This window comes from Geotrypetes seraphini, chromosome 3 (assembly GCF_902459505.1).
Source record: "Geotrypetes seraphini chromosome 3, aGeoSer1.1, whole genome shotgun sequence".
Classification (NCBI taxonomy): domain Eukaryota; kingdom Metazoa; phylum Chordata; class Amphibia; order Gymnophiona; family Dermophiidae; genus Geotrypetes; species Geotrypetes seraphini.
In genome coordinates, this window is record NC_047086.1 from 41,741,513 (window position 1) to 41,764,493 (window position 22,981).

A 22,981-nucleotide genomic window follows, 5' to 3' on the forward strand; every position below is an offset into this window, starting at 1 on the left:
TCGTCTTTTGACCCTTTTGTTATTCATAGCTCTTCAATTAATTTTACAAAATTGGAAAGACTTCTCTAACCTCAGCCTCACTCATTGGTGGAATTCAGTATGCCTACATGCTAAATACGAGAAACATATGGCAGAACGCTCTAAGTCACTATCCACTTATGATAATACATGGTCTATACTAATAGACCATTCTACTCAAGACCTTTGAAATAATGCTTATGAGATCATTTATTGATATAACATCACTCATCAATTTGTTTTAATCTTTCACACTTTTCATTGGTGTTCCTTATCTGATATATCTCAGGAATCAATATGACCCTCTCTCCATTTATAATGCCAGATTCTATTAAGCTTTTGTATTCTCTATGGCTTTACATACTAGACTACATTATGATACTATACATAATTCATGGTCCTGCCATCCTATTTATGTATTTATCTTGCAATGTACTATGACCAGAAGACTGTGTTAGTTTTCTCATTATTATTTGTTGCTTCTATCCTTGAGTATCGATAATATTTCTTATTGTGATATGATGTACTGAAGGGAGCTGTCACTTGGTTTTTCTTGTTAGGCTTCCTCGGAAGCCTTTGTTGTATATTTTCTATTTTATAACTATGAAATCAATAAAAATATTTTGAACAGAAAAAAAAAAATATAAAATAAAGAGAAAGTTATAGGGGTATAGGGGTGATCTTTGATCATAAACTGACTTTCCATGACCACATTAGTAATATTGTTAAAACAACCTTTTACAGGCTGCACCAAATTCGCTCACTTTCACAATTTTTATGTTCAAAATCTCTTAATATTCTCATTCATTCTCTGGTGATCTCTAAAATTGATTATTGTAATGCCCTTTTTAAGGGCATTTCTCAGAATGAAATAAAACGCTTACAAATTATTCAAAATGCCTCCATTAAACTTATAACTAAAACTAGGAAATTTGATCATGTAACACCTCTTCTTAGGAAAGCGCATTGGCTTCCTATATCTCACCGGATAACATATAAATTATGTATACTTACTTTTAAATCCCTGTTTTATAAAATTCCAGCATTCATCTATAAATTATTAATCCCTTATACTCCAAATAGAATACTGAGATCCAATGAAATCTATTGACGATCCCTTCTCTTATGATTATTAATACACGACGGCAATTTATTTTTTCTGTTACTGCACCTCATATTTGGAATTCTCTCCCTATTTATTTAAGGGAAGAACGCAATCTGGAGAAATTTAAGAGTAATTTAAAAACTTTTCTTTTTAAAGATGCTTTTGATAATTAGTTAGAAGTCCGCTGGTCAAATTTTTATTTCCATTGTTTAATTTTATGACTATTGTTTTCCCTACCTTTTGTTTTACTCCCTGATTGTCTTACTTTTCTTTAATGATTTTGTATTTCATTCTCCTTTTCCCACGTGTCCATAGTTTGTAATGTCTGTCTTTTAGTCCGCTCGGATGTAAAATATTGTAAAGTGTTGTATTGTCCCCCAAATACTGTAATTTTAAAAATGTTCATCGCTTAGAAATATGATTAAGCGATTAATCAAAAATTTTATTAAACTTGAAACTTGAAGAGGATAGGCTTTTTTAGCCCATGATAGAATACCTTATTATTATATAGAGCTGAAATTTAGGACTCCTTTTACAAAGGTATGTTAGGGCCTTAACGCACGGAATAGCGTGTGCTAAAATGCCACGTGCGCTAGCCGCTACCGCCTCCTCTTGAGCAGGCGGTAGTTTTTCAGCTAGCGCGCACCGTAGCGTGCGCTAAAAACGCTAGCGCACCTTTGTAAAAGGAGCCCTTAATGTCACAGTGTGGTTGACTTATTTTTCTGAGTTGTTTCTGAAACAACCGTCATCACTAGGGGTACCAGATTTTCCTTCGGGAAAATCCGGACTCATGACCTCACCCCCCCCAAGACCGCCCAGTTCCGCCTCTGTCATGCCCTGTTCCGCATCACCGCATGCATGCCCCTTCCCGACGCCAGGTTTTGAAAAGCCGTCCGGACCGCCAGACATGTCCTCTCTAGCCTTAATAAAATCAATAGTGGTTATATTTTAAATGAAATCTCATGGGAACTCCTTTAGCATACCAGTCCAAAATTTCTGTTCACACAGACATTTGAAAATGGGATGTCTCTGACTGTTTTATTTTGTACCCCAAATATTGATTGTATGTATTTCTGTTGTGAACCGCTTCGAACTTCTGGTATAGCGTTATATAAGAAATAAATTATTATTATTGAAAAGGCCATTCTTGTATATAAGAAGATAAAGGTGGATGGACACTACCCTGAGGTCATAAGCAAGCCTGAAACCCTCCCCCACCCCTCCCGCACACACACGGATCTGAATAATGTCTGCTGTGCTTTCTCAGATAAATCTGACCGAGGAATAAAGGGACTATTCTAAGGAAACCATCCCAGCGTGAAATTGGAAGAAAACATTTATGGGTCGTAGATCTGTGAGGACATTGATTTTAAGAGACTAAGGTATCATATTCCCATATGAAGGCCAAATTTCTGCCAGTGGGTCCATTACCTGCTTTAGAGACAGACACTATTGAGATACCTTGAAAAGGAACCAGCAGAGAAAGGTCCAAAGAAAACCATGGGATAAAGGGAGATTATTCAACTGAAATCCTACTTGATCCATATTAAGGACACTTTGTATAGTTTACGCTGATGCATTTCACTGTTAAGTGCTTAATTTGTGGTGTTCCAAGAATAACCTTATCAAGGCTGTTGACAGAATTTCCTGAAAAGAATAGACCCCTCCCCCCCTCCCCCCCCCCTGCAGCTGGTATTGCTTGAGCAAAGCAATGGATTTATGAAAAGAAAACAGATTATAGACAAGCTGTATGAAAGATCCTGGTTGGGATCATATTTAAGCAGTAATGCCATTGTCAGACTGTGAGCGTAAATGCTTCCATGCGCTCTTAACAATGCCATTTGAACTGTCCTCAGTCGGAGGGCCATAGTTATCAACCTAGACTACCTTTAAGACATGTTATGTATTTTACCACTAACTCCTGGGTCTCATTTTATTTATATACAGTTGCTTTATATCCTGCAAAATGTGCTCATTGTACTCGTATAATAAAGTACCAAAAAAGAAGGGAAAGGAAAAAGAAATGAGAATTTCAAAAGTGAAAGGAAGGATAGAGAGAAGATAAGTGGGAAAAGGAAGGGTATCCTTGGGTACCAGACAATACCTGAATCTGTTGAAATGACTGCTCAGATGACCATGTCTTTATGGAAAAGTAGGTTGAACATAAGAATAGCCTTACTGGGTCAGACCAATGGTCCATCAAGCCCAGTAGCCCATTCTCACGGTGGCCAATCCAGGTCACTTGTACCTGGCCAAAACCCAAAGTGTAGCAGTATTCCATGCTACCATTACAGGGCAAGCAGTGGTTTCCCCCATGTCTTTCTCAATAACAGACTATGGACTTTTCCTTCAGGAACTTGTCCAAACCTTTCTTAAAACTAACTACGCTATCCGCTCCTACCAAATCCACTGGCAATGCGTTCCAGAGCTTAACTATTCTCTGAGTGAAAAAATATTTCCTCCTATTGGTTTTAAAAATATTTCCATGTAACTTCATCGAGTTTCCCCCTAGTCTTTGTACATCTTGATGTAGTAAAAAAATTGATCCACTTGTACCCGTTCTACTCCACTCAGGATTTTGTAGACTTCAATCATATCTCCCCTCAGCCGTCTCTTTTCCAAGCTGAAGAGAATGGACCAAAACATGAAAATGTAGTCTAGAGGAGACATTTGTCCTTGAGCTCACCCTTGGCGAGAAAAAATATAGCTGCATGAACGGATTGAAACCCACCCCCAAAACAAAAATATCCAGACCTCGCTTTTTGCAAGACTATCTTCCTCCTCCCCCCCTTCTGACCTACTCCCCTCTCCCGTCTCTCTCCCTCCCCCCTTCTTCTCTCCTTGCTGTTCGCAACTCTACGATCAATTTGATATGTAACCACTTGTAATCTCTGTCTAACTAATGTGAACCGCCTAGAACTCTTCGGGGTATGGCGGTATACAAAAATAAAGTTATTATTATTATTATTATTTCGTTCCTGGTAAAAAATAATCCTATCTCACTGCCTTGTGAAGTTAAATTTTTCAGGCTTCCGTGGCAGCACTTCCTACTGTGTACCATCAATTTGTGAATGTTCATTTGGAAATGCCGCCGCCTGCATTTTATGCCAACCTAATAGATGGAGATGATTTGTATCATTGAAATGTGCTTTGCCTGTCTTTTAAAATAATTTGTTCTTAATATTCCCTTTGTTTCTGGCTTTAGAGCAAAAGAAGTAGTCGCCTGACATTTAAATCAATCCTTTAATGACGATGCCATATATCCTTTCCAAATCCCTGCAGAGGAAATTTGCTTTACCTGAGACATGACTCATCCTTTGCCACATTAAGCCTGGCCGGGGCTGGGTGCTGTTTTCACAAGGAAAGGGCAAACTAATGGAAGCTGACAATATTTCCATTCACGTTTTAAACACCAGCAGACGTCATTCATACGTATGCTGCCAGTTATCTTTCTTATCTTATTTTCTGATACTGTGAGGGTGCTGAAGGATTAAATGACTCTGCTAGGGATTAATTCCTCGCAGGCTTTCAGTAAATTCACAGCTGTGGTGGTTCAGTACATTCTAGATAATATGAAAAACAATTTGCACCGAGGGAAAACACATCAAGACTTTAAAACCAATAGGAGGAAATATTTTTCTCGCTCGGAGAATAATTAAGCTCTGGAACGTGGTACGAGCGGTTAATGCAGCTGGTTTAAAAAAAAAAAGGTTTAGATAAGTTCCCGAAAGAAAAGTCCATAGTCTGCCGTTGAGACAGATACGTGGGAAGCCACTGCTTGCCCTGGATCGGTGACATGGATTGCTGCTACTATTTGGGTTTTTGCCAGGTACTTGGGACTTGGATTGGCCTTCGTGAATACGGGATATTGGGCTAGATGGTTTGATCCAGTAAGGCTGTTCTTATGTTCTTAAGCTTATCTGTAATCCTGCATATTTTTTTTGGCCCTCCCTTGGTATTACTACGAGGAGCACAAGCTGAATTAGACACAGAAAGAGAAAGCAAAGACGTTTGTGTATGTTGGCAAGAGAAATCCCAAATGAACTTTATTTTCTACGCTTTGAGTGTCTACGCTTGAACTAGTAGTTCCGGAGATAGTTTCTGGAACTTGAGTGACAGTGGAGACGAAACAGACTTCCTGCTTATGTAATGAAACCCACCGCTTGGGTAAAGATGTTTAGTTCGAGGGGATGGGCAAGAAATTTCTCTTCAGAGTAGAGATAAAATGTTGTATCAGTAACCACTTATCGACACGCTTTGAACAATGGCTGGGAAACTCTTAAAACTATGAGGAGAAGGCTTTTTTTTGTTTTGTTTGTTTTGCAATTCTACTAGAACCTCCTTGGGGAAAATTAAAAATAAGAATAAGAAATCCTCAAGATCAACTCCTTTTATTGGCAGAATGTTATGTTTGAGGATGACTCATTTTAAAACAGTAAAAGCAGATGGTGAAAGGGGGAATAGAGGCCTTTTGTGCATCTGTTGACATACACAGTTAATCTTTCAAATGAAATGACATAAAACACAGATAAATGCGAGTTTTTGGACTACTCGAATGATAAAAACAGTAACAAGAATATTTTAAGTAATGGCAACTTGCATTGTTTTACAAAGACCTTGTTTTGTATCTCATTTAGCCAATAAAGATGGTGTTATGGCACTGACTTCTTATAGAGTTACTTAAAGTTGCAAAACCAGCCAAAACTTGTTTTAAGATAATTCATTGGACAAATTGAACCATCTATAAGATTTCCCCATTTTTTTTAACCGTATTTTTCGCTCTATAAGACGCACTTGACCATAAGATGCACCCACCTGTGGAGGAAGAAAAAGCAAGAAAAAAAAATTATGAACCAAATGGTGTGCCCTGTATCCTGTCCTCCCTTTGATGGTCTAGTGGTAGACAGGGTACAGGTCATGTCTAGTGGTGGGCTCGTCTAATGGTAGGCACATGTAGTGGCAGCCAGCCAGCCAGTCAGTCCCAAGCCAGACAGCCAGCCTCAAATTTTCAGCAGAAATTTTCCTTCCCTGGACAGAATTTGTTCTATAGTAGGAAGTGCTCAAGCACCCATAGCCCTGGCTGCTATGTGCTGTTTTTTATTTTTTTTTTCTCTCTCTCTCTATTTATGAATCTTTTGGTAATGCAAATACTTAATATTTAATAAATATTTGAAATGAAAAGAAACTCCCCCACAAGGCTTTTAAACAGGAGAACCAGAGGCTGTGCTTGTGTAATGTCAGTATGCGCCCTGCACCCCAGAAGCGCGCAAAATCAAACAAGGCCCCATCATCCTTTCTTGGCCTTATCGGTAGGGATGTTCTGGGCCTGGAGCCGCTGGTCCAGGATGTAGAGCATATCTCCACCCAGGTTAATGAAGAGTAGCGGTAGGGTGCGCATTGACATGGTGCTCCGTTTGCTGGACCTGTGTAGGGGCTTTTGCGTGTGGCTCCCGTGGAGGGCCGGGCACTACTACCAGTGCAAATTCCATCCCCCCACTCCTTGCTCCCTTTCCTGTATCCCCACCAGTGCAGTGCCGTTGCTAGGTCACCGCGGGCACAGGGAAGTGATGGGAGAAACGGACCAATCGGAGGGCCGGAGGGATGGCGCAAAGCCAACTAATCCTCGATGTTAGAGAGTCGGAGGGGAGAGAAGTAGATCAGAAGAGAGTAGGGGATCCAAGGCAGGAGCGCAGAAAGTATGCTGGACCGCCGGGATGGGAAAAAAAGGTATGGTTTTTTTTTAAATATTCGCTCCTTAAGACGCACCCTTATTTTTACCCCCTTTTTGGGGGTGGAAAAAGTGTGTCTTATGAAACAAAAAATACGGTAATTTTTTTGTGGTGAAATTAAAGGACAGATGCATATAAAGCGTTCCCCCCACCCACACCCTGTTTTGAATCTATCAACCTGGGGGAAGGGGAAGTACAGTCTTTATTGTCCTGAAGGTTTAGACCAGTGAATCGCAAACTGTGTGCCCTGGCCTCCTGCGACTTCAGGTGTGCCGCGGTACACTGGTGAAGAGGAGAGGTGCCAGATGACTGTCTACAGGATGTGCCTTTGGCGAAATGGGTTGGGAACTGGCTTGGAGGTAGGCTTCAGAGGGTAGTGGTGAACGGCACCCCCTCCAAAATGACGGAGGTAATCAGTGGAGTGCCGCAGGGCTCGGTCCTGTGCCCGATCCTATTCAACATCTTTATAAGAGACTTGGCAGAAGGGCTGCGAGGTAAAATAACATTATTCGCCGATGACGCCAAACTAAGTAATGTAGTGGGCAAAAGCACAACAGACATAAATTCAATGTCCGACAACTTGATGCATGACCTACTCCTACTGGAGCGCTGGTCTAGGTCCTGGCAACTCAGCTTCAATGCCAAAAAATGCAAAGTCATGCACCTGGGCAGCCAAAATCCATGCAAGACTTACACCCTTAATGGCGAGATCCTAACAAGAACTGAAGCAGAACGAGACTTAGGGGTGATCGTCAGTGAGAACATGAAGACTGCCAATCAAGTGGAGCAAGCTTTATCCAAGGCAAGGCAAATCATAGGTTGCATACGCAGGAGTTTCGTCAACCGTAAGCCTGAAGTCATTATGTCATTGTATAGATCCATGGTGAGGCCCCACCTGGAATACTGTGTGCAATTCTGGAGGCCGCATTACCGTAAGGATGTGCTGAGACTGGAGTCGGTCCAGAAAATGGCCACCCAGATGGTCTCGGGACTCAAGGATCTCCTGTACGAGGAACGGCTGGATAAGTTGCAGCTGTACTCACTCGATGAACGCAGAGAGAGGGGTGACATGATCGAGACATTCAAGTATCTCACGTGCGCATCGAGGTGGAAGAAGATATCTTCTTTTTCAAGGGTCCCGTGGCAACAAGGGGGCATCCGTGGAAAATCAGAGGCTGGAAACTGTACAGGGACACCAGGAAATTCTTTTTCACTGAAAGGGTGGTTGATCGCTGGAATAGTCTTCCACTTCAAGTTATTGAGGCCAGCAGCGTGCCTGATTTTAAGGCCAAATGGGATAGACACGTGGGATCTATTCACAGAGAAAGGTAGGGGAGGGTCATTGGGGTGGGCAGACTAGATGGGCCGTGGCCCTTATCTGCCGTCTATTTCTATGTTTCTATGTCCTGTAAGCAATCTCCCAACCCCAGCACCACTTCTCTCTATCAGCCCTTCTCTCCAGCGCAGGTCCTTTTCTCGGCTCAAGGCCCATTTGAAAGGCCTTTGTGCGTGTACTGTTGTTGGTGCACTTCCGGGTATCTCAAGCCGGGGACACTAGGTTTACTGTGCCCCGGCTCGAAAAAGTTTGTGAGACACTGGTTTAGACCAATAATTCCAAAACCTGTCCTTTGCGACCCTTCTGCCCAAAAATAAAGCAAAGGAATAGGGGTCTGACACAATGTCTTCCAGCCGATGTAAAGTTTAATCAAGACTCTCATTTATCCAATCAAGACATGTTTCGGCGGACACCCGCCTAAATCAGGAATTCAAATTCTTATATCATATAAATATTAAGCATCAGAGCAGCATTGGAGCATTTAGTGCTCTATGAGCATCAGAGCAGCATTGGAGCATTTAGTGCTCTGGACCAAAAAGGTATGAAGGTATGAAGAGGTATGCAGGCATCCATCCGAGGGTAATCAAGGAACTGAAAGGGGTTATAGCTGAACTGCTTCAATTAATAGCCAATCTGTCGATCAAATCAGGAAGGATTCCGGAAGACTGGAAAGTGGTGAATGTTATGCCGATCTTCAAGAAAGGTTCGAGGGGAGATCCGGGAAACTACAGACCGGTGAGTCTGACCTCGGTACCGGGAAAGATGGTAGAGGCCCTGATAAAGGACCACATCATTGAGCACCTTGATGGACATAGTCTGATGAGGACTAGCCAGCACGGCTTCAGCAAAGGAAGATCTTGCTTGACGAACTTGCTGCACTTCTTCGAGGGAGTAAACAGGCAGCTAGACAAGGGTGACCCAGTCAACATTGTATATCTGGATTTTTGGAAGACGTTTGACAAGGTCCTGCATGAACGACTACTTCAAAAAATTGCGAGCCATGGAATCGAGGGTGAAATACTCACATGGATTAAAAACTGGCTAGCGGATAGGAAACAAAGAGTGGGATTAAATGGACAGTACTCGGACTGGAAAAGCGTCACCAGTGGAGTGTCGCAGGGTTCGGTGCTTGGACCCATCCTCTTCAACATATATATATAAGACCTGGAAATTGGTACCACAAGTGGGGTGATTAAATTTACAGATGATACAAAGTTATTCAGAGTAGTGAAGAAGCAGGAGGATTGTGAAGACCTGCAACATGATATAAACATGCTCAAGAAATGGGCCGCAAAATGGCAAATGAGGTTTATCGTGGATAAGTGTAAGGTGATGCATGTCGGTAACAAAAATCTGATACACGAATATAGGATGTCCGGTGCAGTACTCAGAGAGATCCCCTAGGAGATAGACTTAGGAGTACTGGTTGACAAGTTAATGAAGCTGTCCACGCAATGCACGGTGGTGGTGAAAAGGGCAAACAGAATGCTAGGAATGATTAAGAAGGGGCTCACGAACAGATCGGAGAAAGTTATCATGCTACTGTACCGGGCCATGATACGCCCCCACCTGGAATACTGTGTCCAGCACTGGTCGCCCTACATGAAGAAGGACACAGTACTACTCAAAAGAGTCCAGAGAAGAGTGACTAAAATGGTTAAGGGGCTGGAAGAGTTGCCGTATAGTGAGAGATTAGAGAAACTGGGCCTCTTTTCCCTTGAAAAGAGGAAACTAGAGGGACATGATCGAAACATTCAAGATAATGAAGGGAATAGACTTAGTAGATAAAGAAAGGTTGTTCACCCTCTCCAAAGTAGAGAGAACGAGAGGGCACTCTCTAAAGTTAAAAGGGGATAGATTCCGTACAAATGTAAGGAAGTTCTTTTTCACCCAGAGAGTGGTAGAAAACTGGAACGCACTTCTGGAGGCTGATATAGGGGAAAACACCCTCCAGGGATTCAAGACAAAGCTGGACAAGTTCCTGCTGAACCAGAACGTACACAGGAAAGGCTAGTCTCAGTTAGGGCACTGGTCTTTGACCAGAGGTCCGCTGCGTGAACGGACTACTGGGCACGATGGATCACTGGTCTGACCCAGCAGCGGCGATTCTTATGTTCTTATGACCACGGTAGAAACCTTTACCACTGCTTATTAAAACAGGAAAACCAATTTGAAAATCTCTCACTGTGCTTCACAAAGATGCATCCTGCAACAGTTCTACTTCGAGACTTAATCTGATTAAACTTTGCATTGGAAAAAGAAAAGTCTTGATTAAACTTTACATTTCCTGGAAGTCATTGTGTCAGACCCTTACTCCTTTGCTTTTTTTTTTTTTTGTTGGTTTTACATGAGGGCAATCTTTGTTGCCCTGATGGGTTGTTTTTTTTTGCTCTCAACTCTGGGGTAACCACAGCTAGTCAGGTTTTTGGCATATCAACAATGAATATGAATGAGGTAGATTTTGCATTTTAAGGAGGCTGTGCATGCAAACTGATCTCATGAATATTCATTGTGGATGGGGTTACCATATGGCTCCAGAAAAAGGAGGACGGATTGAAACATCCAGGTTTTACTTCCATTGTGACCTCATCTGGAGTATTGCATTCAGTTCTGGTCTCTTTATCTCAAGAAAGATATAGTGGCACTAGAAAAGGTTCAAAGAAGAGCGACCAAGATGGTAAAAGGGATGGAACTCCACTCCTATGAGGAAAAACTAAAACAGTTAGGGCTCTTCATGCTACTGGGCCTTTTCATCTTGGAAAAGAGACAGCTGAGGGGAGATATGATTGAAGTCTACAAAATCCTGAGTGGAGTAGAATGGGTACAAGTGGATTGATTTTTCGCTCTGCCAAAAATTACAAAGACTAGGGGGACACTCGAAGTTACAGGGAAATACTTTTAAAATCAATAGGAGGAAATTTTTTTTCACTTAGAGAATAGTTAAGCTCTGGAACGTGTTGCCAGAGGATGTGGTAAGAGCAGATAGCGTAGCTGGTTTTAAGAAAGGTTTGGACAAGTTCCTGGAGGAAAAGTCCATAGTCTGTTATTGCAAAAGACATGGGGGAAGCCACTGCTTGCTCTGTATTGGTAACATGGAATATTGCTACACCTTGGGTTTTGGCCAGGTACTAGTGACCTGGATTGGCCCCCGTGAGAATGGGCTACTGGGTTTGATGGACCATTTGTCTGACCCAGTAAGGCTATTCTTATGTTCATTAGAAGTAAAGCTTAGATGCCTCTAACTATCCTCCTTACTTCCATTGCTTTCAGTAGAAGTAAAACCCGGATGTGTTAATCCAGCCTCCTTTCTCTGGAGCCATATGGTAACCCTAATTGTGGATGTCTTGAAAACCTGACTGGCTGGGGTTCCCCTAGATGGGTTAGGGAATCATTGGCTTAGTTACTGCTGTCATTGGGATGTGAATAAAATCTATGTAGACATCATTTGACACTTGCAAAGTAAGGATACCAGTGGACACACTGGAGGAGATATTTTAAAAGCAAATTGATTGTGAATATAACAAATTAAATAGGGGAAAAAATAAGGCTTAAGCACAAAACCCCTTAGCTTTTACCCCCTTTACATTGCTTGGCCTCTCTATCACTCTGGTCCGGTCCCTTCCTTCTCTCATCAACAACCGAGGAGCTTAGTGTGATGTCATTTCCTGTTGCTGCGTGACCATTCTCATGGTAAGTCTGTGAGATTACAGACTGGCCTTACAGGAGCGGGAGATGATGTCTCATTGAGTGCTCCTTCTATTGCTAGTGGAAGGGGAGGGAAGGCTGTGCGGTGGGTGGAGGGATAAGGAGGTTGAGCAGCAGGGAGAGGGCTCAGGACAGGGTCTTGGAGAGGATGAGCAATGGAGACAGGGTTGGGCAAAACTATTCAGGACAACAATGGAAGAGTGTGGTGCAGTGATCAAAGCTACAGCCTCAGCACGCTGAGGTTATGGGTTCCAACCCACACTGCTCCTTGTGACCCTGGGCAAGTCACTTAATCCCCTCATTGCCCCGGATATATTAGATAGATTGTGAGTCCGCCAGGACAGACAGGGAAAAATGCTTGAAGTACCTGAATAAGTTTATGTAAATTGTTCTGAGCTCCCCTGGGAGCACAGTATAGAAAGTTGAATAAATAAATAACAATCCTTCAGATTAGCTATTGGTTTACCATGGATTTGATCTGATGGCTGAAATTTGGGTGACAGATAACATTAAATTTTGGGATGGGGGGATAATATTTGCCACCACATAGCAATATCTATGCTTTCAAAAACATAGAAACGTGATGTCAGATAAAGGCCAAATGGCCCAGTCTGCCCATCCACAGTAACCATTATTCCTTCCTCTCTCTAAGATAGGGGTGTCAAAGTCCCTCCTCGAGGGCCGCAATCCAGTTGGGTTTTCAGGATTTCCCCAATGAATATACATGAGATCTATTGGCATACAATGAAAGCAGTGCATGCAAATAGATCTCATGCATATTCATTGGGGAAATGCTGAAAACCCGATTGGATTGCAGCCCTCGGAGAGACTTTGACACCCCTGCTCTAAGAGATTCCACGTGCCTATCTCATGCTTTCTTGAATTCAGACACAGTCTCCGTCTCCACTACTTCCTCCGGGAGACTGTTCCACACATCTATCACCCTTTCTGTAAAAAAGTATTTCCTCGGATTACTCCGGAGCCTATCACCTCTTAACTTCATCCTATGTCCTCTCATTCCAGAACTTTCTTTCAAGTGAAAGAGACTCGACTCATGCGCATTTATACCACATAGGTATTAAACATCTCTATCATATCTCCCCTCTCCCGCCTTTCCTCCAAAGTATACATATTGAGATCTTTAAGTCTGTCCCTATACGCCTTATGACGAAGACCACACACCATTTTAGTAGCCTTCCTCTTGACCGACTCCATCCTTTTTATATCTTTTTGAAGGTGCGGCCTCCAGAATTGTACACAATATTCTAAATGAGGTCTCACCAGAGTCTTATACAGGGGCATCAATACCTCCTTTTTCCTACTGGCCATACTGCTCCCTATTTACCCTAGCATCCTTCTAGCTTTCGCCATCACCTTTTCAACCTGTTTGGCCAACTTAACATCATCACATACAATCACACCCAAGTCCCGCTCTTCTGTTATACACATAAGTTCTTCACCCCCTAAACTGTACTGCTTCTTTGGGTTTTTGCAGCCCAAATATATGACCTTGCATTTCTTAACATTAAATTTTATCTGCCAAAATTCAGACCATTCTGGTGTCAACTCTATTGAAGATTTTGGTATCATCCACAAAAGAGGCAAATCTTACCTGACAGCCCTTCAGCAATATTGCTTATAAAAATGTTAAAAAGAACAGGGCTAAGATCAGAATCTTGAGGCACACCACTGGTAACATCCCTATCCTCAGAGCAACCTCCATTAACCACTACCCTCTGTTGTCTTCTACTCAACCAGTTTTTGACCCAGCCTTTCACTTTGGGGCCCATCCCAAGGGCACTCAGTTTATTTATTAGACATCTGTGTGGAACACTGTCAAAGGCTTTACTAAAATCAAAATACACCACATTTAGCGCTCTCCATCTATCCAATTCTCTAGTCACCCAGTTAAAGAAATTGATCAGATTTGTTTGACAAGATCTACCTCTAGTGAATCCATGTTGCCTCTGGTCCTGTAATCCACTGAATTCCAGAAACTTTGCCATTTTTTTCTCTCAATAAGATTTTATTGAAAATTTTTGAAGAAAACACAACTCCCTCGCTGCCCTCTTTCCTGCCGCTGCTGCAGCCTGTATGCAAATTGAACCCATGCTGCAGGGGTGCTCTAATACTGTGCATGCCAGCTTCTCTTCTCCGAAATAGGAAGTTACGTCATGAGGGAAGGGAGGAGAAGGGAAGTAGACACGCACTGTATTAGAGCAGCCCCATGACATGGGTTCAATTTGCTTATAGGCTGCAGCAGCGGTGGGAGAGAGGGCAGAGAGTCAGTCGAAGGGAGGGAAGCTTACATCACCTCACCACGCAGTCAGGGGCCCCCTGCCCTGTTTGCTGTTCTCTAACGCCGGCCCTGGAAGGGGAAGGAGAAGAGATGCCCGGACAGCCTGTTTGCCTTCCCCTAACACCGGTGGGCCTTCCTGATGTTTTTGGGCCTGAGGCACGTGCCTACTCTTTAATCCGACTCTGTTCACAGATCAGATAACTTTTATAAATGACCCACATTTCATAGTATCAATGATGAAATTGAATCATGTGCCTGGTCTTCATTGTTGTGAAAAACTTTCTTGGCAACAAGAAGGCAGACAACTACACACAATTAGTAGATGATATGCTCTTTCATTTCGACAGGCTTGGCTGTAACATGAGTGTTAAAAGTCCATTATCTGCACAGTCACTTAGAATACTTTCCAGAGAACCTTGGTGACTTAAGTGAAGAGCAAGATGAAAGATTTCACCAAGACTTAAAAACAATGGAAGCCAGATACCAAGGAAGATGGGATGCACACACGATGGTAGACTATTGTTGGAATCTTATGCGGGAATGTCCTGGCAGATCCCACTCTCGGAAGTCTTACATAATGTTCTTCTTGTGTGTCAAATGACTGGAAAGTTTGTAACATAAACTTGTGCTTTTGGTATAAAACAAATAGATTTTCATGTTGTACACTTTTCTTTTAATTTTTAATATGTTTCATTCATGCTTAAAATATATTCATTTAAATAACTATATTAAAATATCCAGTGTGAAGAGTGGTATATGGCACATGTTCTGTATCTCAAAACCTAGAGCTGATAGGAGAAAACTGGTGCCCTTTTTGGAATCAGCAGGTCAAATATACCCAGAAACAGGTCTAACATTTTGAGGCACCAAAATGAGTGTTGGCCAGTCAATCTGTCCCAAAACCATAACATCGTTAACGTCTTTAAGTAAAAAGGCCCCTTTGAATTTTGCAGCAAGAGAAATAAGTTTACCTCATGTTTTGTTCTTAATCTTTTTTGGATCTAATCTGAACAAATTTATATTATCAAACATCACCCATAGTAATCCCAGTTGACTTCTACAAAGGCTTCTCAGTACTGCATGATGAAGGAACTCATAAAACGCAGCTGTTCCTTCTGACAAACTCGGCTTTAGGGCTCTGTTACCACAACATGACCTATGGATTTCCTTCCTTTCCTTTGCCTCAAGCTAACTTGTGGAGTAAAGAAAAAAAAAATATGTTTTTTTCTCTTTTTCCCAGGAAAGTTATGTATTTCCATACTGGCAACAGAATGCTAGGCTTGGTTTCAAGAATGGTTTCCAGGGACTAGGAATGCACCCAAGAAACTGTAGCATTTATCTCAGCTATGCTGTTTGCAGTTAATCACTTGGTGATCCTCCCTGCCTTCCTTCAGGAATCTGTACAAAACCTCTGGCAAGTTCTGCTAGAGATTAGTGTTCTACAACACCAGACACGGAAAGAAGAGCTATCGTTAATCTTCTGGGGTTTTCATAATTTTCTGATATTCCAGTCAGCAAAAACCATTAACATTTTTTTTTTAAAAAGGCAAATGAAATGGGTGAAGGAAAACGGAGCGCTATCATTCCCACTTCCCACAGCTTCAGTCTCCCATGTTCACTTTTGAGGTCGATGCGCCAGTCCTTAGAGCCATAGCCAAAGATTACTGTTGACATTTGGGACTCCAGTCAGTCAAATACTTTTTTAAGCTCCAGCTGGCTGGAGCGTAGGAAACAGAGAGTGGGGGTAAATGGACAATACTCGGAGTGGAAGAGCGTCACCAGTGGGGTGCCACAGGGCTCGGTGCTTGGACCTGTGCTCTTCAACATCTTTATAAACGATCTGGACATTAGTACGACGAGTGAGGTGATTAAATTTGAAGACGATACGAAGTTATTCAGAGTAGTGATGACACAGGGGGATTGCGAAGATCTGCAACTTGACATAATCAAGCTCGAGAAATGGGCATTGACATGGTAAATGAGGTTCAACGTGGATAAGTGTAAAGTGATGCATGTCGGTAACAAAAATCTCATGCACGAGTACAGGATTTCAAGGGCGGTACTTGGAGAGACCTCACACGGTACTACTTGAAAGGGTTCAGAGAAGAGCGACTAAAATGGTTAAGGAGCTGGAAGAGTTGCCGTACAGTGAGAGATTGGAGAAACTGGGCCTCTTCTCCCTTGAAAAGAGGAGACAGAGGGGACATGATCGAAACATTCAAAATACTGAAGGGAATAGACTTAGCAGATAAAGACAGATTGTTCACCCTCTCCAAGGTAGGGAGAACGAGAGGGCGCACTCTAAAGCTGAAAGGGGATAGATTCCGTACAAACGTAAGGAAGTTCTTCTTCACCCAAAGAGTGGTAGAAAACTGGAATGCTCTTCTGAAGGCTGTTATAGGGGAAAACACCCTCCAGGGATTCAAGATAAAATTGGACAAGTTCCTGCTAAACTGGAACGTATGCAGGTGAGGCTGGACTCATTTAGAGCACTGGTCTTTGACCTGGGGGCCACCGCGTGAGCGGACTGCTGGGCACGGTGGACCACTGGTCTGACCCAGCAGCGGCAATTCTTATGTTCTTATGTAAAACATTGTTGTTACACTTACCTATATATGATATTGTAGAGTTACAGTAAGGAAGCTTTTATTAAATAGAGAGTGAAGATACAAATTAAAGTGTAAATACACTGGATCCAGTTAGGTACAATAGTAATATGAAGAGCACTTTATAACTTATTGTCAAATTTTAACTGTTTCAAAACTGATTTTTTAAAATCTTTTAAAAATATTTATTGATTAGGTGCAATAAATTTATATACACACCTCACAACAAACCCCCTCTTCTACAAAACTGCAATAGCAGTTTCTAGCTCGGGGAGCCGCGCTGAATGGCCTGCGCTGCTCCCGATGCTCATAGGAACTCAAAGAGCATCGGGAACAGCGCGGACCATTCAGTGCGGCTCTCTGCGCTAAAAAGCACTGGCGCGGTTTCGTAGAAGAGGGGGGTAAATCTTCTTATTCATTTTAAGTTTCAATTATTTGTAACATTTCATCTGATTTTCAAGCCACATTTAATCCTAGGAGTGGCTAGTGATATTTAATCTGTTAGCGTGTGCTAAATCGGTTAGTAAAAGGACACCTTTATGTATATGTGTATGTGAAATGTGATATTGTTTTATTATTTGTATTACTGAATTTTAGATTGTAAGCCGCCCAGAAGGAATGTCCATGGAGCGGGATAATAAGATTTCAATAAACTTGGAAACTTGGATAGCTAAACGGTGGTTCAGTGCTGCCCCCTAGCTGTAATCACTGCTGATAGCAGCACTGCACTTAACTCCACTTCAGAATGTCTGCTCTGGTCCTATCCCAGCACTGCCCTGATTTCAAAATGGTGCCAATGATAACTGGACTACCAAGCATCTTAGCACTTCTACAACTTGGTGTCTCAAGTTAGAACCTTCAATGCCGCATGCTGAGCACCAATTCTATATGAATTTTGGCGCCAATATTCTGTTATAGAATACTGGCAGAAGTTGTCATCGATGCGCCATCATTTAGGCATGACCACTTATGCCAGGTCTATTCTGTGCATGGAATTTATAATATACTCCGTCCATCTGTCAAACCCCCCTCCCCCCGCCCTCATGTTTACATGCCAAAGCATTTATGATCTACCTTACAGAATAGGAAATAATGCATTTCGGTGTATAAGGGTGAAGAGTGTGGTGCAATGATTAAAGCTACAGCCTCAAGGTTGTGGGTTCAAACCTACACTGCTTCTTGTAACCTTGGGCAAGTCACCTAATCCCCTCCCTCCCATTGCCGCAGGTAGATTAGAATACAATTCATGAGTACCTGATTGTAAAACCGCTTAGATAACCTTGATAGGCGGTATATAAAATCCTAATAAAACTTGATGTAAACTATTCTGAGCTCCCCTGGGAGAACAGTATAGAAAATTGAATAAATAATAGTGTGAAGTTTCAGGCTCTCATAACCAGAGCTGGTATTGTGACATCATAATACCTCAAGAGCCAACCTCATCAGTGATGTCACAATAGCTTGATGTCCTAAACTTGGCTCACTTCTGCTACATTTTGATTTCTAGAGTGGTGCAGTGGTTAAAGTTATAGCCTCAGCACCCTGAGGTTATGGATTCAAACCCACACTGTTCCTTGTGATCCTGAGCAAGTCAGTTAATTCCCCCATTAGCCCAGGTACATTAGATAGATTGTGAGCCCACCGGGACAGACAGGGAACATAAGAACATAAGAATTACCATTGCTGGGTCAGACCAGTGGTCCATCATGTCCAGCAGTCTGCTCATGCGGCAGCCCTCTGGTCAAACACCAGCGCCCTAACTAAGACTAGCCATACCAGCGCATGTTCTTGTTCAGTAGGAACTTGTCTAACTTTGTCTTGAATCCCTGGAGGGTGTTTTCCCTTATGACAGACTCTGGAAGAGCGTTCCAGTTTTCTACCACTCTCTGGGTGAAGAAGAACTTCCTTACATTTGTGTGGAAAATATCCCCTATCTCCCTACCTTGGAGTGAACAACCTATTCTTATCTACTAAGTCTATCCCTTTCAGTACCTTGAATGTTTCGATCATGTCCCCTCTCAATCTCCTCTGTTCAAGGGAGAAGAGGTCCAGTTTCTCTAATTTTACGCTGTGTGGCTGCTCCTCCAACCCCTTAACCATCTTAGTCGCTCTTCTCTGGACCTTTTCGAGTAGTACTGTGTCCTTCTTCATGTACGGCGACCAATGTTGGACACAGTATTCCAGGTGGAGGCGTACCATGGCCTGGTACAGTAGCACGATAACCTTCTCCGATCTGTTCATGATCCCCTTCTTTATCATTCCTAGCATTCTGTTCACACTTTTTGCCACCACCGCACATTGCATGGACGGCTTCATCGATCAGAACTCCAAAGTCCCTTTTCTGCGAGGTCTCTCCAAGTACCGCCCTGGACATCCTGTATTCGTGCATGAGATTTTTGTTGCCAACATGCATCACTTTACACTTATCCATGTTGAACCTCATCTGCCATGTCGATACCCATTCCTCAAGCCTGATTGTCACATTGCAGATCTTCGCAATCCCCCTGCGTCTTCACTACTCTGAATAACTTCGTATCGTCCGCAAATTTAATCACCTCGCTTGTCGTACCTATGTCCAGATCATTTATAAAGATCTTGAAGAGCACGGGCCCAAACTCTGAGCCCTGCGACACCCCACTGGTGACACTCTTCCAGTCTGAGTATTGTCCATTTACCCCCCACTCTCTGTTTCCTATGCTCCAGCCAGTTTTTAATCCACGTGAGTACTTCACCCTCGATTCCATTGCTTGCAATTTTCCGAAGTAATTGTTCATGCGGAACCTTGTCGAATGCCTTCTGAAAGTCCAGATATATGTCAACCGAGTCGCCTTTGTCTATCTGCCTGTTTATTCCTCGAAGAAGTGCAGCAAGTTTGTCAAACAAGATCTGCCATTGCTGAAAGCGTGCTGGCTGGTCCTCATCAGACTGTATCCGTCAAGGTGATCAATGATGCGGTCCTTTATCAGCGCCTCTAACATCTTTTCCCGTACTGAGGTCAGACTCACCGGTCTGTAGTTTCCCGGGTCTCACCTCAAAACTTTTTTGAAGGTCGGCGTAACATTCGCCACCTTCCAGTCCTCCAGAATCTTTCCCAATTCGATCGACAGATTGGCTATTAGTTGAAACAGTTCAGCTATGGTCCCTTTCAGTTCCTTGATGACCCTCGGATGGACGCCATCCGGTCCCGTGGATTTATTGCTCTTAAGCCTATCGATCTGCCTGCTTACCTCTTCTAGACTGACCATTAACCCTGTCAGTTTCCTGTTTTCAGTTCCAGCATATAGCCTGATGGGTTCCGGTATGCTGTGTATATCCTCTTTGGTAAATACAGACGCAAAAAATGTGTTCAGTCTGTCGGCGATTGCTTTGTCCTCTTTTAGCGCTCCCTTTATTCCTTGGTCATCCAACGGTCCTACCTCTTTTTTTGCGGGTCGTTTCCCTTTAATATCTCAAAAGAAAGGCTTAAAGTTTTTCGCCTCCTTGGCTATTTTTTCCTTGTAGTCTCTTTTGGCCCCTTTTACCGTTTTATGGCACCTGCATTGATGATGATTGTGCTTATTCCAGTTTTCATCCGTTTTTGATCTTTTCCACTCCTTAAACAAGGTTTTTTTGTCTCTGCTCGCTTCCTATACCTCTACAGGAGGTATAGGAAACCTTAGCAGGCTCTTCACCAATCTACCTATCTGAGCACCTTGAAATTACTGGCCCCTCTCGTACTCGAAATACCTATCTGTTCTCCTTCCCCTCCCTGAAGGGTTGCCTCTACAAAAAATTCCTTGACCGATCACTAGCATTCCAAGCGGGCAAATGGAACAAATGTCTCTCTACTCTCATCTCCAATTCCCCCCACTATCAAACATTCAGGAAGTTAACTAAAACCTACCTTTTTGACAAATTCCTCTGATTTATCCTCCCTCCTCCTCCCTCCTCTTCTGACCTCTCCCCCCTAGACCCTTACCGCCTCATGTAACACCGCCATCTATAACGCCGCTGTATCGAGCTTATAGCAAATGTAACTACTCCGAACATTCAACCTAGCTGCCAAAATAACTTCACCGTATATTTATTGTCTAGAATGTAAAGGTAACTTGACCGAATATGTATCGTCTAAAATTGTAAATGTAACATTAACGAAATTGTAACTTCGCAGTAAATGTACAGTCTCTTCATCTGTTAACCGTATAGAACTTCCATGGTAAGAATAAAGTTATTATTATTATTATTATTACAGTGAGACACGCAGGTTCTTTCTTTTTCTTCTTTGATCCCTTGTTGATACGTGGTATATATAGTTTTTGTGCTTCGGTGAACAAGCTTGCTCTAGCATCTTTACAGTGTTTATCCTCTTTTTAATCTTCTTCCCCACCATGCGTCTCATCCTTTCGTAATTCCCTTTTCGGAAGTTTAGCGCCATGGCGTTCTGGACCGATGCTTCGCCCCTATTTCCAGGTTGAAGCGGATCGTATTGTGATCACTGTTTCCCAGCGTCCCTTCTACTTCTACATCTTGTGCCGGTCCTCGCACTCCATTTAGAATTAGGTCCAGAATTGCGTTTCCTCTTGTATTTTTCTTGACAAGTTGTTCCAGGAAGCAATCACCTACAGTTTCCAGGAACTTGGTCTCTCTAGCATAGCTGGAGGTGCCTAGGTTCCATTATATCCTTGGATAGTTGAAATCACCCATGATAACTGCGTTGCCTCCCTTGCAGTTGCGTTTAATGTCATCCGTCATTTCTCCATCAATTTCTTTGGAGTGCCCTGGGGGTCGGTAGTGCTTGAGGACCTGAATAAATTCATTTAAAAACATTCTGAGCTCCCTTTGGAGAACAGTATAGATAAATAAATGATAGTACAGTAGGATTATGGTGGGTCACACCTTCCACCACAAGTGTAGTAGTTGGAGTGGAATATGGGCCTGGGTCCCCTTCTCTGCAGTTCACTGCACCGACCACCAGTTTGCTGCTCTACTAAGACTGCCTATAACATCTGCAGCTGGCGTACAGGCAGGAATGTACTGTTTCGTCTACATCTTTGGAAGGTGGGAGGGAGTCAGTGACCACTAGGGGAGTGTGTATGTGTGTGTGTGTAGGGGGAGGTCATGCCTTCATCCCTCCAATGGTCATCTGTTCAGTTTGAGCAACCTTTTGGCACTTATTCATTATTAAAATAGATCTAGCCCCAAATGTTCAAATTATGCCTCTTGTTAAGTTTTGTGGTTGTGCCATTGTATTGAATATCACTCAGTTATAGGACACTCTAATAAATGAATTAATACAAATCTATTAGCACTGATTCTATCAGGCTATCGACCAGCTTGTTTATCAATTATTTCTTTCTGATGTTTCTTCTTTCTTATATCCCACCGGGGATCCTCAGATTACCATCCGCGCAGGTAGATCATAAGATCAATTAGATCGGTGTGGCGGCACTCCTCACCGGTTCCCCTTTACATGGTGTGAATATTAATTTTCTTCTATGGGTGCCTAATATAATGTTATAAGAACATAAGATACACAAAAATTATTCCAATTTATATCCACTACTGTAGAGGAGTGAAGCACAAGATAGGACATATATTTCTAAATGGAGAAAAGACCTCAGTTTCTTCCAGGGAACAATCACCTGGAGGATCTCTATGTCTGCCGTATACAACTTTAAGCAGCATAGGAAAAAACATCCCTGGTCAAAAACTCCATTGTAAAATAATATCTGAAAAACTGTTAGCATACAGTCCAGAACATCACAAGTCACTTATCTTTTTGATTCATTGTCCTCCAGGAGGAAATAGAATCCAAACAGTTCGATCAATGTCCCCACATTAACTTTCTTCTAAACGTGGGAACAGATATTGTTGAGACTCCCGACAGGCCCTGTTTCGCTATTAGAACGCTGCATCAGGGGAGGTCTCTAAAACGATACAATATCACTACATAAGTATTCTTCAAAACATATCAATGCACTCAAAAAAAGTAACCCATAGCTACTTACATTGAAATATTGAGCTACCGCTTCACAGATTCTCTTAAAAGAAATGGCGGCCCGGCGTTCTAGGTAGGGTTTAAAACGGAAGGTCATACTGGTCAATGAACCAATCATCTTGAAGGGGCGTAACCTTTTTTTTAAAAAACTTCAAAAAAAGGCATGCCATTCTATTTTAGTGTTTAAACCTGTAGGCATGTATGAT